The following is a 15,781-nucleotide window of genomic DNA, read 5'->3' as shown; positions in this document are numbered from 1 at the left end:
TTCGCAATGATTGCACAGTGTCAGATGCGTGTCCCCACTGTGCAATCATTTGTAATGGCATTATGCACAGTGCTAGTCGGCGTTTTCTGCCGCTCGAGTAGATTTGTACTCGAGCTGCAGCTTTCTCAACGCAGACTGGTAGTTGCTCATCATGAGTGGTCGCGAGCATACGCGACCATTCGCAATGAGAAACCTGACCTCCCCGCATTGAGAATCTCGCCGGGAGGATTATTTTTCACGCTCGCGATCGGCAACTTGATGTTGCTAATCGTGAATGAGGAAAAATTCTCTCTGGGATGTTGATTTTGCTCGCTCGTGGTCTCCAACTTGGCATTGAGGAAGGTAAGCAAGCAAAAAATGCCTGCTATGCTATGCGTTTTGACACTGTGCTACGTGCGATTCGCGTAGCTTGTAGGTGCGCAAAATACACACATTCCGCGAGCGTAGCGTAGTGTTCCACCCAGGATTACTACTGCTTAGACAGTCAGATCATTATCTGAAGGGTAAACACAAAAGTACTGGGACCTGGGTATTCAATGTTACAGGGAAAGTGGTCCCAATATGTAAATTTAAACAACACAAATACTTATGCTTAATCTAAAGTGAAAAACAATTACAGGATAAGAAAGAGAGAGATGTTATTTAATCACATCCTCATCAAAGCATATGTATGACAAACAAACTTCTTTGAATATATACAATGTGCCCAGAGGAAAAGGGGGAGGTGGGGTAGGTAAGTGGTTTTTGTGAGGATTGGGGTTGGTGGTAAGTTTTTAAAGAACTTGGCGTTGAGGACGGCAGGCAAGCAAAAAATTCCCGCTACGCTATGTGTTTTAACACTGTGCTACCTGCGATTCACGTAGCTTGTAGTTGCACAAAATACGCACACTCCGTGATCGTAGGGTAGTGTTCCTCCCAGGGTTACTTTGTATACGTTCACAAAAAACTACTGCTTAGACAGTCAGATCATTACCTAGAAGGGAGAACCCAAAAGTACTGGGACCAGGGTATTCAATGTTACAGGGAAAGTGGTCCCAGTATGTACATTTAAACAACACAAATACTTATGCTTAATCTAAAGTGAAAAATAATTACACGAAAAGAAAGAAAGATTGGGGTTGATCGTAAGATTTTAAAGATCCAGTGAGGTCACAGAATACATTGTTGACATCAAAGAAGCGTATTTACTTAGCACCATAAAAGAACAATGTTGCACCTAGGCCATACAATGGAACACTAGTCTGTTGTTCATGGATAGGTCAAGATGGAAAAATCGACATTTCGACCCCTAATTGTTGTATGTAATTTCCCCTTACTACGGGGTCTTCCTCAGGACTGGGATAGGTGGAGTGGGTGAGAGAGGGCAGCTAGGGTGAATGAAAAGTAAAATTAGCTAACGAAAGTGCACCTATTCAGGCTAGAGCATAGGAATTGCAAATAATTACCAAGGCGGTGCCTAATGGGTGGCGTTGATTTCGAAAAGGGGTGGGCCAGGAGCTCTGACAGGATGGCATTCTGGTCTGTTCTGAAGTGGGCAGCAATAAAATAGGAATCCTGCCTAAGATTCAGATTTGTCTTCTCCTTCTTCACTAGGATTGTTTTACACCATCCGTGTAGAAGAGGGCATCATCAGTTATCCAGATAAAGGTGGAATTTAATGACCTGTCACACAGAGGTCCCAGAGCCCAGAGCTGGACTAGAAACTAAAATCAGCCCTTGCAAAAATGTATGAAACAGTGCTACATTTTAGGAGACCTCAAATAAAATGGAGCCATGGGTTCATTGCTAGGTCATTTCACCCTATACTTCTATGAAAGCAGCTCTGTACCTTGCAGCATACTCGGAAAATGCCAGTGGACCTGCCACTTTGGGTTCCCCGATTCTGCAACTGTTGTATAAAAAATCTTGTCCCTCGAGAGAGATTTATGGGAGAGAGGTGAGAAGAGCATCACATAGTGGAATAATGCACAGAATAGTATTCCATTTGAATTTTAGTGTACTTGCCAATGCAAAAATCCACTGCTGATTTTGGTATTCATCAGATATCCCCTGATATATGCACGAGGAATAAGTAAGACCGAATTCCGCATTCTAATTAAATTTTGAAGCTATACCGAAGTAACATAATTCTCTATATCACCCTGTTTATGATATTTTAGACGGATGAATAAAAAAATGAGTAGAAGAGAATTCTCCTCCATACCCGTTGTTAATGATGTATTTAATCTAAGACTGACTTTACTTCCCTTCCTGAATGAACTGCATTTTCTCTATCATGGGAATCTGTCTATTCTCCTTGGGGGCATAAACAGGATTTCAATGACGGTTTTGACAATAGTGGCCTTTCCCGAATCTTCTTCTGAATCTCATCTGCATAAATGCCAATTAATCTGATCTGAAAATTTGCAGCTGCAAAGTGATCCTAGTCTGGCACTGAGAAAAGGAAAATGTTCCATGAGAAGGAACAAAGCAGGTATTTTGACAGGAATTTTTAAATGTCTGTTTTAATCTTGACTCTTTACAGCATGAGTCTTCAGATTGGTCATCCAACAGTCTACTGCCCAGCAATGTGAATTTATAATATTGATTTACTGGTCTGTCCCAAAACCAGTCTCCTGTGGAAACCTGTACACTTTTCACCAGTTTTCAACCTATTGAGAAGGAAGCCCTTTTGAGGTCTTCAATATAAACATCCAAATAAAAACGTACCTAAACTTCCATTTTATTGAGAAGCTCAAAGCAGTCTTCATTTTCTTTGAGCACACTAGTTAAGATCGTTTTCTAAATAGCCTTGACAAGGGTAGTGCAGAACAAAGATCATAATCCCTGCCCTCAATATCAATAATATCAAGTTGGTAAAAATGATATCAACCTGGTGAATCATAATTCTGCCTTTTGCCTTTTGCCTTTGTAAAGGAATTATGTTGCACAGTTAGTATATTTTCGCCATGTTTGTTAAATTTGAAATATGCGGCCCAGTCTGCCAATGGGCCATCCAGTCAGTAGGCCTAGGCCAGTACTAGTCATGGGTGCATGAAACAACTGTTTCGTTGGTGTGTGCTGTTTTAAAACAAAAATTAGGGCTGGGATATCAATAGATTAAATTAGAAATGTGGTGTATTTTTTGTGTTTACCCTTTTTTGTGTAAAACAGTGTATATGTGGGGTAATATTTGATGCCTTGAGAGGATGTGTTTTGTTATAAAATGTTTATAACTTAGTTAATTTTAGTTTTTAGCATTGCTGAATTATTGGTAGCATTTTCTTCAGTGTTACATGCATTTTTTGTCTGGCCACCACTTGTCTTTGTTCTACATGCCATATGGCCAGGGGGCATTTTGTGGAGTCTTTGTCTATAGGCCTGAATGTGTTCTCTTTGTTCCCCATACCTCCTTGCTTGCTGTTGTTGTTTGACCATGAGGCTAGCAGCTGTTTGGTGCTTCCAGCCGGTGTGTTTTTACAAGAAGGCTTGCATGTATTCTTTGTTCCCCAAGCGGGTAGTGGGGAGTGACAAAACACATTTCTTTGCCACGCCAGAGGAAGCAGAGAACTGGCTGGACACCTTCACTGCCGCGGGACCTCAAGATACCTCCGGGTCGGCCACCTTGCCGAGATTGGGTGGCCCCTTCCGCCGTCATCGGAGAGAGAGAAAATCAACAGGAACTCGAGCGCCGCTCTCGCCACCGATGGGACCACACACGGACTAAATCCTCAGCGGCCAACGAGATGCCTTGCAGGCGGAGGCGGAGATCAGTGGTTCTCTGTGGGCTGAGGACGCATCGAACTCGAGCCAACGTGACCTGTCCAGTGATGATGAGCAGGTGTATGGTCTTCAAAACTCGCAGAAATTGACTGAGCAAGTGGACGTTACTCCGCACACAGCTGATAGCATCATATGAACGTTGCGAGACAGTATCCTTGATTGGACGACTAGCTTAGGTATTGTGAAGTGTATGTAAATTTATCCAGTCGTTAATGTTGTGTACATGCACGGAGGCCGCTCTTAGGCCACTGAGTCACATACGAAGTGGTGAGAGCCATCATGTAATTGGTGGGGAGGGAGGGATTTGATCTTATACACTGTCACGTTTGTGTAGGCGCTAATGTATGCGGTTGACCTGGAGAGGGTCCCGGGGCTGGGAGCAAAGTCTGCTTACATTATACTGAACTATGCCTGTAGATGGGGAGCCTCTGGAACATGGAACTCATATATTGTTGATTACCTGTACGTCATACGCAGCGTAACCCTCAGGTCATTATGACTGTTGCCTCTTCTGAGGGTTTGGATGATTGCTTGTTGCACCATCGCCTTTCTAGTATTTTTTAAATGTTTAGGTCACTGCATTGGTTTGTTATGAGATATCTTTTATGGTACACTTATTTAGCTTGCCGAAAATTGGTATGCAGACAAAATATTGATGCTTTAATATCGATATACCATAATATCGAGTGTTAAATATCGAAGGGACATATTATAGAAGGTAAGTAATATCGAATTTTTTTTAATATCCAAGGGACAGAATTTTGGAGGTAAGTAATATCTATTTTGTTAATATTGATGTAAGTAATATCGATGTTAATAATATCGATATTAGTAATATCGATGTTACTAATATCGATTTTTATATTATTTTTATGAATATTATTATGCATGTAATATGTATTATTTTTTTAATGCAATTTAAGTAAATTTTGTATTTTAGTACTGTAGCCGGTTGTGGGTTTATAGGGGAATAGGGTGGGAAGTAATTTAATTATACTAAATTAATTATTAATTTTTTAGGATCTATAAAATCTTTTACATTAATTTGTAATTCATTTATATTAATTGGTAATTTATTTTAATTAATTGATTAATTGATAATTATGTTTGTAGCGGGTTATGGGTTTATAGGGGAATAGGGTGGGAAGTAATGTAAATGTAATTAATTAATAATGTATTTTCATTAATTGTTATTGCTAATTATATCATTGTTAATCAATTATTAATTGTGAATTAATTTTCAATATTTGATAATTAATTTTAATTAATTGATTAATTGATACATATGTTTAGTGTATTATTTTAATATTGGTGTTCGTTGTGTGTTCATAGGAGAATAGTGTGTTAAGTATTTGATATGTAATTAAGTAGTAATTAAATATATAGGTGGGTATTGATAATTAATTTTTTGGATATTCATTATTAATTGGTAATTATTTTAAAAATAATTATTTATTATTTTTTGTAAATAGTTTAGAATAATTCAATAAATATATTTTTTTAATAATTTCAAATATTAATTATTTTTTATAAGCATGTTATTTTAAACTTCTACGGAATCCAACACTTTCCCTACTGTTGCACTCTCTGGAGTGGAAATAGTAATTTTTACCCCTATGCTATCCTACACCTTACCCTACTGTTGCACTCTCTGTAGTGGGAATAGTAATTTTTACCCCTACGCTATCCAACACTTTCCCTATTGTTGCACTCTCTGGAGTGGGAATAGTAATTGTTACCCCTACGCTATCCAACACTTTCCCTACTGTTGCACACTCTGGAGTGGGAAGAGTAAATTTTACCCCTACGCTATCCAACACTTTCCCTACTGTTGCACTCTCTGGAGTGGGAATAGTAATTGTTACCCCTACGCTATCCAACACTTTCCCTACTGTTGCACTCTCTGGAGTTGGAATAGTAATTTTTACCCCTACGCTATCCAATACTTCCCCTACTGTTGCACTCTCTGGAGTTGGAATAGTAATTTTTACCCTTACGCTATCCAACACTTTCCCTACTGTTGCACTCTTTGGAGTGGGAATAGTAATTTTTACCCTTATGCTATCCAATACATTGCCTACTGTTGCACTCTCTGGAGTGGGAATAGTAATTTTTACCCTTACGCTATCCAACACTTTCCCTACTGTTGCACTCTCTGGAGTGGGAATAGTAATTTTTACCCTTACGCTATTCAACATTTTGCCTACTGTTGCACTCACTGGAGTGGGAATAGTAATTTTTACCCCTACGCTATCCAACATTTTCCCTACTGTTGCACTCACTGAAATGGGAATAGTAATTTTTACCCCTCCGCTATACAACACTTTCCCTACTGTTGCACTCTCTGGAGTGGGAATAGTAATTTTTACCCCTACGCTATCCAAAACTTTCCCTACTGTTGCACTCTCTGGAGTGAGAATATTAATTTTTACCCTTACGCTATACAGCACTTTTCCTACTGTTGCACTCTTTGGAGTGAGAATATTAATTTTTACCCTTACGCTATACAACACTTTTCCTACTGTTGCACTCTTTGGAGTGGGAATAGTAATTTTTACCCCTATGCTATCCAACACTTTCTCTACTGTTGCACTCTTTGGAGTGGGAATAGTAATTTTTACCCCTACGCTATCCAACATTTTCCTTACTGTTGTTTTTTTGGAGTTGGAATAGAATTTTATTCCCTCTGTTATTTAATATTTTTTTGTATTGTTTTAGTTAATGCATTATATAATTAATGATAAAAATATTAAAAGTAAATTAATTTTTTTAATTTGTTTTGCATACTGATTTTATTTTTATTTATGTTATTATTTTATGTGTGTAGATGAATTTTTTATTGATAATATTTTTAATTATTTATAAGTTATTACAATAAATATTAAAACTAATTATCGAGTAAGTATATATATTATATGTATATGGTTAATTAATTTTTTATTAAATTATGTATGTTACTTATTCATTTCAAATAATATACAACATTTGTAACTATGTTTATTATATTTTTAAGTATTTTTGTATTAATTTTACATATTTTTTTAAATTAAAAAAACAATATTTTTTTAAAACAATATTTTTGACATCAATATTTTTTTTTTCGATATTTTAGTACTTACCTTGTTGTAGATAGGATATCGATATTGTTTACATCGATATTATTGCTCCGATATTTTTGTATTTCGATATTTTGGGTTTCTATATTTTGTCATAGATTCCCGAAAATTGCCACGAGTCATCATGTGGGGTAGATTTTGCACTACGGGGTCATGTATACTGGGTTTTTCCGATGGGTTGCTGAGGACATGTGGTGGGTTTGTGTACTTTAGCAAATATGTCTGCAGTTAAAATTGCCACATGGAATGTGCGAGGCATGCTCACACCGTCATGAAGTTATCAGATATTCTCATACCTCAAGAGACACCGCATACAAATAGCTCTCTTACAAGAGACCCATTTGAACAAGTCAGAGATCCAACGCTTGCATCGCCGCTGGCGAGGCCAGTTACATGCCAAGGGATATTCAGCAAATGCACGAGGTGCACTAATCTGGGTGCAACCAGGGGTCCTACTTAAAATTACTCAATCATTAATAGACACAGAAGGTAGATACGTGATGGTGAGGGGAGCGCTGGTTGGCATGTTGTGATAGCATTACTGTATGCCCCCAACACTGACCAGGCAGCCTTTTTTGAGGATATGCTGTGCGCTCTAGTGCCGTGGCATGATGTTCCTATGCTTCTGGGCGGAGACTACAAGAACGTCCTTGATGTCACACTGGACCGCTCTTTTCCACCCCTTCCAGGCACGGCCACACATACTGCTATGAAGGCGCTGACTAACTGGACGGGGCAGTGGCAGCTCAGGGACCTTTCCACACACTGTAATGCCCATGACAGGGTGTATTCTTACTACTCTGGTGCACACGGTTTACATAACCCACACATATTGGAGCTCTTGTGGGAGCGCCCCCGGCCAGCGATCCCCACCTGGCAGATGCAGCCGGACATACTGCTAGATTTGCCATTCCGAAGCCTGCTGGCCACGCATATACTACATTATTTTGAGGAGAATATTGGCACCGCCACGACGCCCCAAGCAGAATAGGATGCGTTTAAAGTAGTGGTTAGAGGCGAGTGTTTTGGTATGCAGGCGGGAATACACCGACATCTAGAGACCAAGCTCACACATCCCGAAAACGACCTGTTCTGGAGGGAGGGGGAAGCTGTGGAAAATAACGATGGGTCACTGCTGCGAATCAGGGGGGAGCATTCCAGATTACTTGACCGAATACGCAATTTGGATTACGCAGCTCACTCGGCACGCACCCACCACATGGGAGACACTCCTGGCAAGTTGTTGTCATGGTTAATACGACAAGACACAGTCACCACACCTGTGACGTCTATATGAAACACACATGGCGACACGGTTCATACCCAGAGGGACATACATGAAGCCTTTGTGGAGCACTACAACGTGATTTGTCGGTCCTGCTTGCGAGCCACAGACATGGACATACAGGAGTTTCTCTCTGCCCTGATACTACAGCGGCTAACAGAGCAGGACAAGCTGGGTGTTCCACTGCTGCCGGACAAACTGCGTGATAGTATATTCTCTCTGTCGAATGGCAGGTCCCCGGGTCCAGATGGGCTACCGGCTGAATTTTTTAAGGCCTACCCCAATATAATAATACCGGAGTTGCTGCGGGTGTATAAGGGGGCCCTGGACGACTCAGCCCTTACACTCACGCAGAATGAGGCAACGCTGATGTCTCTCCTGAAGCCAGGCAGAGAACCGGAAAATCTTGGTTCCTATTGCCCGCTGGCTTTGCTAAACACTGATTATAAAATCCTTGCCTCCGCCCTAGCTAGGCGTATATCCCTGTTTGTACCAGCCCTGGTCCACAGTGATCAGAATGGGTTTGTCCCGACCGGGTGCACCTCTCTTAACATCCGTAGGCTATTCAGAGTTCAGAAATATGCGACGGAGAACTGGCCAGGATCTGGATACTTAGTGTTAGATTTGGAGAAGGCCTTTGATTCAGTGGAGTGGCCCTGTCTTGCAGTGGTGCTACATAAATACTAACTAGGGGATGGGAACTTACAAATGGTGCAGCTATTGTACCAGCAGCCCATGGTACGGGCCCGCACAGGCAAGCTCATGTCTGAAACAATCAGGGTCAGACGTGGAACTAGACAAGGATGCCCTTTGTCCCGATTGCTTTTCTCACTTGCCATGGAACCTTTCGCGGCTCTACTGCGAGAAAGTGGAGCAGACTGAGGTATACCCCTGGAAGATGGTCTTCACACAGTGTCCCTATACGCAGATGACCTGTTGCTGTACATGAGGGACTTACAGGATATACCGCCATCTATATCTAACATATATTCATAGGTTTGAGGAAGGCTCAGGACTTAAGGTAAACTGGGCCAAGTCAGGCGCTTACTCTTTTAGTGAGAATGTGGACGCAACTGATATAACAATTAACAGCATGACGCTTTCCTGGTACTCAACAATGTTTAGATATCTGCGCATATACATCTACAGATCCCCTGCAGACATACTGGAGGGCAACCTGGGGATTGCCGTTTCCTCCATACGGGTGCAGATACAATTCTGCAAGACTCTGCCACTCAATGTGATGAGTCGCATCACCCTGACTAAAATGATAGTGTTACCAAGGTTATTGTATTATTTTGCAAATCTGCCTGTGTATGTCCTGGTGTGGCTGTTTCGGGAGCTCGAGGGGTTAATCAGAGGTCTAATGAGGAATACAGGACAGCCAAGAATAACGCTGCAGAAACTGTATGCATCACCGGAATGCGGGGGCTTTGCGGTTCCTCATGTAGAGTTGTATTACTTAGCTGCGCAGTTGCAGTGGGTTGCAAAGTGACTAAGTGGCAAGAACCAGGTAGATACCGCCACTGAGTCGTGATCATGGGCACAGACACATATCTATAGCTCATTCCACCCACTGTTGAACTCTCCCCGTCCGACACAGTTGCATATTGAGTTGTCCCACAGATGCTACTGAAGGAGCCTGCAACTTACAAAAGACACTATTCCCTATGCCCCAATACTACCACTGGTCGTCATGCCCCGGGGCAGAGACTTTGTAGCGGACGTAGCGCTGATGCCCTGGACTGAGGCAGGAGTGTAGACACTAGGAGACTTGTACGCGGATGGTACCTTGTTGCCCTTTGCAACCTTGACAGCAGATACTGGCCTGCTGGTGGGTCAGTTTCTCCTGCATGCAGCCATCATACGGACATTGACACAGAAGTGGGGAGATTCGACAATTGAGCCACAAACACATCAGTTGCTGCAACACCTGCATGTTATGGGGGAGGGAACACATGTGATTCACTGGCTAGTGCAGGCTCTACGTAAAATTGTGTTAAAACCACCACAGAGTGTCCAGGAGCGATGGGCTGAAGACAAAAGTCAAACCTGGACAGATAAGGACTGGGAACATGTCCTGGCCAGTGACACACATATACCGCACAACTCCAGTTTCAAACTCATACAAATGTATATAATACACAGGGTGTATCTTTCACCAGACAAGATTAATTAATATTTTAACATTGCCACCACTGCTTGCCTAAGATGCCGCCTATTAGACACTGACCTACTACACATGCTGTGGTCTTGCCCCTGCTTCACTCCTATTGGCGCACAATAACGGCATCTCTCACCAGTAGCATTAACACCGAAGTGCCACACACATGGGAGGTATGCATCCTGTGGTTATACAAGCCCAAGAAGGCCAACAAAGTAAGCATTAGATTCTGTGACCTAGGTTTAATAAATGCAAAACGGCTGAAAACCAAGAGATGGAAACATGAAGACCTTCCAGAGGCACCCCATTGGCTAAAATCTCTGGAAAATAGGGCACAGGCAGAGAGCACCATTCTTCATAGAGAAGAAACAGCTGGGCTGCATACGTTTCCTATTGCACAGGCCTGGAACGACATCCTGAAAACTCTTGTACAAACTTGCACAGCGTTATGTGCTCCCCCACGCAGCGATTGGGAGATGACGCTTGAAATGATGCCCTGGTGGAGTGAATGGGCAGTGTGTACGGGGCGCCCTTGGACATGCCTGTTAGGCTGGGCAATGTCCACACATTCCTTCCTGATTCTGCATAGACATGATCCTTGGCGCATGATGCCTTGGCACCCACATAATTACGTACTGACTAGGAACAGTGAACCAAATCACCCACACTGCACGCGACCCTCGACATGACCACACTCGAAAAGCACATACCGCACCAGATAAATGTTTATTTATGTGCCCGATATCTCCTTTTCTTTTGCATTTCTTTTTCATTTCCCAGTTATGGTTCAAGAGTTGAAAAACAACGATATCTTGCAATCAGTGAAATGGTTCACTTCCTTTCACCTGTGCCTTATTGTCTATTGTTGTTCGATGATTGTATTGATCAAAAGTTGTATGCCATTCGGCTACTAGACATGTTCACATCTGACCTATTGTTGTAGGATGAAGACCCATTTGATAGATATGTCCTGCCCTTCAATTGGAGGTGACAGTATACGTAGATATCATATGCCTATATCAAACTGTCGATGCACGTCACCTTTTGAGAGCTAGAGGTAAATTATGCTGTGCTCACTGAATGGTAATACCAGAACTGCACATGTAAGGTCACAGTGAAATGGATTTTGTATGTAAGTGCATTGTATCTATGCTTGATTTGATTGTATTGAGAAAATGATACAAAATGTAATATTGATGATATTTTAAAAAAAATTGATCTTTGTTCCCCATGCCCCGTTGCTCGCTGTTGTCGTTTGACCATGTGGATGGTAGTCATTTTGTGCATCCTGCCAGTGTGCCTTTGGCATAGGCTTGCATGTGCTCTTTGTTTCCTATGCCTCCTTGCTCGCTGTTGTTGTTTGACCGTGTGGATGGCAGCCATTTTGCGCATCCAGACAGTGTGACTTTGCTATAGGCGTGCATGTGTTCTTTCTTTGTTCTCCTTGCCTCCATGCTTGCTGTTGTTGTTTGACCATGTGGCTGGCAGCCATTTTGTGCATCCACCCAGCATGCATTTGGATCATTGTAGTACATGTATATTAATAATATGATTTCTTCTCATCCTCCCATACAAACATCTGGAGTTTTTTTAAATATTTTGTTTCATTCATCCACCATAAGTGCACAGCCACACAACAGCATTCAGGTCGTTTAGGTATAATTCCTTTCCTCCTGGACACACTGGCTGAGGGACAGTACAGACACATCAACATCATTCACTTCTTTAAAGATTATTCCAATTGTCCTGGACCACATTGCCTGTTATAGGCACACAATAACATTCATTTTGTGAAAGAATATTATTCTATTTACCCAGGCAGACATAGATAGATATAAAGAAAAGAGCTATATCTATAAGTTGTGTAATTCTGTTTAGAAATTATGTTTTATGGTATGCTGGTGTGGTTTGACTTTAAAGTGGTTGATTTATTAATACCTAGGTAACCAACCATACTAATATTGTCTTTGCAAAATTAAACTGCAACAATGTCACGTTTCACTAAATCTTTTTCTTGCTTGTTTGCGGTTAGGCGCACAAGAGAAGACGAGTCACAACCTGCAGTACTGCCAAACAGAGGGCCTGTAGAGTTACGTCAGTCCTCCAATGTCTTCCACCTGTGCAGCTTAGTGCCACTGCAAACTGAGAGCTTTAACATTGGCCCAAAGAAAGTTGTTTGCAAGAAAGTGGTCAGTGAGAAGAAGCAGCTTTCCACCAATGATGTGCCAATCACACCTTTTTTCAGGAGACATGGGCGTGCCAGACTGGTCTCCGGCGAGGAGCCTGGGAGCAGCACTTCTGCATCATTAGCATCACCCCACCCAACCAAAGCCTAAGACCATGTCTGTCAGTGAGACAGCCACTGCAATCATAGTGACAACGATGAGAGGGGATGCTTAATTTCAATCAATTAATCAAGGGATTCATAGAGCACACTGCACACCCATAGGATCTCGAGGTGCTTGGGGGGTTCAGGCAGCTCTGAGGTCATCTGAAGAGCCAGGTCTTGAGGTCTTTTCCTAAGGCTTTCAGTGTAGAGCTTCATCTGATGGTGTGGGGGCATTTGTTCAAGGTCTTGACCGTGATGTAGTAAAAGCATTGTCCCCCAATTGTGGCTCTGTGGATGCGGGTTATTTTAGAAATGTCTAGATAGGCATAGCAGATGTATCTCTTGGGGGCGTGGAAGGAGATTAATTCATTGAAGTATTGGGGTCTGCAGTTGTGGAGGGCTTTGCAAGCATGTGTGAGCAGCTTGAAGGTAACTCTCTTTTTTCGAGGAGCCAATGGAGGTCGTGTAGGTGCTGGGCGATGTGGTTGTGTTGTGGGATGCTGAGGGCGAGTCTGGCTGCAGCGCTCTGAGCGGTCTGAAGTTTGCGAAAGAGTGATTTGTTGATTCTGGCATAGAGAGCATATCCATAGTCTAGCCTGCTGGTGATGAGTGCGTGGGTGGCGGGCTTCCTTGAGCCAGGGGATGTATTTGAAGGTCTTGCAGAATTATGCAGAAGGAGTGGAAGCAAAGCAGAGGACACAGAGTTGATCTGTGGGTTCATGGTGAGTGAAGACTCGAGTATGATGCCAAGATTGCGGGTGTGGTCCGTGGGGGTGGGAGGGGTTTCAAGGGCAGGGGGTAACCAGGTGTAGTCCCACACGGTGGAGGTGGGTCCGAGGATGAGTATTCTGTTTTTTCCGATTAGAGCTTTAGGTAGCAGCTGCTCATCCAGGATGCAGCGTACTTCATTTCTTCCTGGAAATTGTACATGGTGATGTTGGGTTTCTTGGTGAAGGAGAAGATTAGCTGGGTGTTGTCTGCATAGGATACTATGCTGAGTTTGTGTATTCTGACAATGGTTACAAAGGCGGGCCATGTAGATGTTGAAGAGCGTGGGGCTGAGGGAGAGTCCTTGGGGTATGCGGCATCTGATATCTGTGGGTTCGGAAAGGAAGGGCCCGAGTCTTATTCTTTGTGTTCTGCCGGACAGGAAAAAGCTAATCCAGTCTAAGGAAGTTCCCTGTATGCCAGCACCGTGAAGTCTTGCAGCTACTGTGGGGTGGGAGACGATGTGGCTGCTGGGAGTTCTAGTAGAATAAGGGCTGTAGTGTGGCCTTTTTCAAGGAGGGTGCGTATGTCATCAGTGGCGGCTAGGAGGTTGGTCTCGGTGCTGTGGTTGCTGCGGAGTCCAGATTGAGATGTATCGATGTTGTTGATTTCTATGAAATACGTTAGCTGGGTGTTAATGATTTTGTCGATGTCTTTGGTGGTGAAGAGGAGGAGAGAGATGGGCCTATAGTTCTTGATATCTGTCGGGTCAGCGGAGGGCTTCTTCAGGAGGGGTTTGACTTCAGCGCATTTCCTGTCTTCAGGGAGCGTACCTGTTTTGAGGGTGCAGTTGTCCGTCGTAACTCTGGTGTACTGGTGGAGGTGGCTATGTGGAAGATGTGCGGTGGGCAGGGGTCAGTGGGTGCTCCTGAATGAATGCTCTTTATAGTCTTTGTGGTGTTTTCTGTGGTTGACAGGGGTCCAGGTGAATAGGGTCGGCTGGGAGGCATAGCTGGATGATGGGGTTGAGTCAGTGCATTGGACTTGGTCATCAAAATTGTTGTAAAGTGTCCTGATCTTGTAGTGGAAGTAGGAGCTGAGTTTGTTGCAGAGGTCCTGGGAGTGAGGGACATTGGTGGTTTCACTGTGGTGTCTGGTGAATTCTTGTATGATGGTGAGGAGTTCTTTGGAGTTGTAGAATTTGGGGAGGATTCTGTCCTGAATAAAGTTTCTCTTCATAGATCAGATGAGTTGGTGCTGTGCTGTGGTTGGGACCCTGTGGGCAATGCATGCTTCCGGGGTTTTGCTGTTACCATGCTTTCTCCAGTTGTTGGTACGAGCGATTGGATTCTCGGAGGTCCATGGTGAACCAGGTGACTTTTGTGTTGTGTCGTCGGTCAGAGTTCTGGAGGGTGGCGAGCATGTTGGCGCAGTTGGTGATCTATTGGTGGAGGTCATTGAATGCAGTGTTGGTGTCTGTTGTGGTAGGGGTAGAGTGCAGCTGAGGGCGAAGGTGAGGTGCTCTTTCGTGATCTTGCTCCAGTTTCTGCGTGGGAGGTTAATGTAAGCTTGGGTGCAGTGGGTTTCAAGAAGAGAAGTGGATACAGTGGTGGTCCTTCCAGAGAGGTTCCCTTGTATGACTGAAGTAAATATTGTTACCTCCGGTGAAGATGTGTCCCGCCGTGTGGGTGGGGGTGTAGACAATTTGCTTCAGTCCAATCTTGGCGAGGTTCTCTACTCGGGTGGTAGAGTTGGGGTCGCTGAGGTTGTCAAGGTGGGAATTTAGGTCTCCGAGTAGTGCTTAGTCTGTGGAGGCGAGGGCGTGGGGCGCAATGCATTCTGCAATGGTGTTGGTGAATGGAGACTGGGGTTTGGGTGGTCTGTAGACGAGTGTCCTACAGTGTCGTTTTGGGTTGAGCTGGATCTGAACATGGAAGTGTTCCATGCGGGGCGAGGTGATGTTCCCGATGGACGTTGTCTGTCGGAGGGAGCTTTTGTGGACAATGGTGAGGCCTCCTTCGGGGCAGCTGGGCTGGTCTTTCCTCAGGATCTTATACCCATCAGATATGGCCGCTGCGATGTTGGGAGCAGAGCTGGCGTTGGTTCAGGTCTCTGTGAGGAAGGCGATGTCGGGTGAGAGGGTGTTCAAGGAGATCTAAAATTTCTACTGCGTGTCTGTGCAGGGATCATACTTTGATGAGAATGCAGCTCAGGGTTTTTGGTGCGCTGGCATCCAGTGGGTTGGCAGTAGATGTCTGGGTCCGGAGGTGGGTGAGGGTGCAGCAGCACTGCCGGCAAGAGAACAGGCTTTGGGAGTTGGTCAGCATTGAGAGCTGGCAGATGTTGTTGCATCCAGGGTTGAGTGTGTGGAGAGTGCTGGGGTCATAGTAGCGGGGTGTCGGAGGACCAGGGTCCCT

The sequence above is a fragment of the Lissotriton helveticus genome, chromosome 7 (genome assembly GCF_964261635.1).
Source record: "Lissotriton helveticus chromosome 7, aLisHel1.1, whole genome shotgun sequence".
Taxonomy (NCBI): Eukaryota; Metazoa; Chordata; class Amphibia; order Caudata; family Salamandridae; genus Lissotriton; species Lissotriton helveticus.
This window is presented reverse-complemented; position numbering follows the sequence as displayed.